A 1,739-nucleotide genomic window follows, 5' to 3' on the forward strand; every position below is an offset into this window, starting at 1 on the left:
AAACTCCGAGAGCATTGCCCTCCCACACCTATCACCTACCCAGACACATGGGAGTCCTATGCACGCTCCCTCTATCATATCCCCCATCAGCCACCCCTACCCCCACCACCAAACCCTCGCCCCACCACCTCCACCTTCTTCACAAAGGGCATGGTCCTCAAGGCCATTCGTAGACTATGCAATGGACAAGCCCAAGTTCATGAGGGACTCACTGCTGGGTACATCTCGCATGCCCATGATACCCTAGCGCCCCTACTAGCCTACACGTTCAATAGAACCCTTTGTGAAGGATTTTCACCCTCTTGGTCCACCAACACCATCACCCCCATCCTCAAAGCTGGAGATCCATCCTAATAACTACAGGACGATCATGATTGGCCACACATTGCCCAAGCTCTATGGATCAGTCCTAGAGGCGGAGCTTAGTTCATTTGCAGAGAGCCAGGGATGTAGAGCCTCAAGATAGGCTGGCTTTCGGAGGAGCCACTCTACCCTTGCCAACATCTTCACCCTCCGTGCCATCATCGAGGAGGGTAGAGCATGACACCAGAGGATTTACTGCTGCTTTGTGGATTTTCGTAGAGTAAAGCTTTTGATACTGTACCCTGAGCCCGCCTCTTACACTGTCTACAGGAGATCAGAGTCCCATCTGACATGGTTTGGAGCATCATCGCCCTCTATGAGTCTGTCACTGGATGAGTGAGAGCCCCAGGAGGTACATCACAGGAGATTTCCAGCACCATTGGGGTGAAACAGGGCTGCCCTCTATCACCCACTCTTTTCGGCCTCTACATTGACGAGATCTCGAGCTTCATTGATGGATTAGGCAGGGCTGGTTCCACACTGGCAGGCATATTGATCCCCATACTACTTTATGTAGATGATATCGCCCTCCTCTCAGACTCAGCCGAAGGGCTTTAGAGATAGTTGGATGCCAAGATGCTCTATGTACATATTGCAACCTTTATATTCCCTGTTGTATAAGTGATTGTTTATTATATAACGAATTGATGAAGCAAAATCTGTTACTCGGACATATGTCATAGATTGCTTCATCAATTCGTTATTATAATTGATTGTTTATTATATAAATAAAGAAATATTTTATGGAAAAAATTTCTTGTTGTATAAGTGATTGTTTATTATATAACGAATTGATGAAGCAAAATCTGTTACTCGGATATATGTCATAGATCTCCAATAAGATCGTTTATCTTGTTTAAGAAATTATTTTCCAAACCTCTTAAGTCTTAGGATCTCGTTGACGAAAAAAATTTTAAAAAATAAAATTTAATAATGTATCATTTTCGACAGAATCATGAGGCGAGGGAACCGTGGCCATCAGCCAAACCCTCTCACTGATGAAGAAGAGCTTGACCCCGATGTTCGCAAGGATCTTCACAGAACTCAGCCAAGACCCTTCAAAGGTGAAGGGGAGAACTTGGGCAAGGCTATTGAGAAGTGGGTTGAGGCAATGGAGGAATATTTTGATGTCATCGGATACAACGAGAAGAGCAAAATGGCTCTCGCTAGGCTAAAAAATTGTGAAAATAGCCAGGGTGGCATGGAGAAACCATTGCGATAACAACCATCTATCGATCTGGATAGGAATACCCAGTCCTGGAATGATCTTAAAGCCTATCTAAGGAAGAGATTTTGTGCCCCGGGTTTTTAAAAACCAAGATGAATGAATTCTTAGAGCTAAACCAGGGGAGCAAAACCAAGGAAGAGATTTTGTC

This window comes from Cibotium barometz, chromosome 17 (genome assembly GCF_041138505.1).
Source record: "Cibotium barometz isolate CiBa-2024 chromosome 17, ASM4113850v1, whole genome shotgun sequence".
In the NCBI taxonomy this organism is placed as follows: domain Eukaryota; kingdom Viridiplantae; phylum Streptophyta; class Polypodiopsida; order Cyatheales; family Cibotiaceae; genus Cibotium; species Cibotium barometz.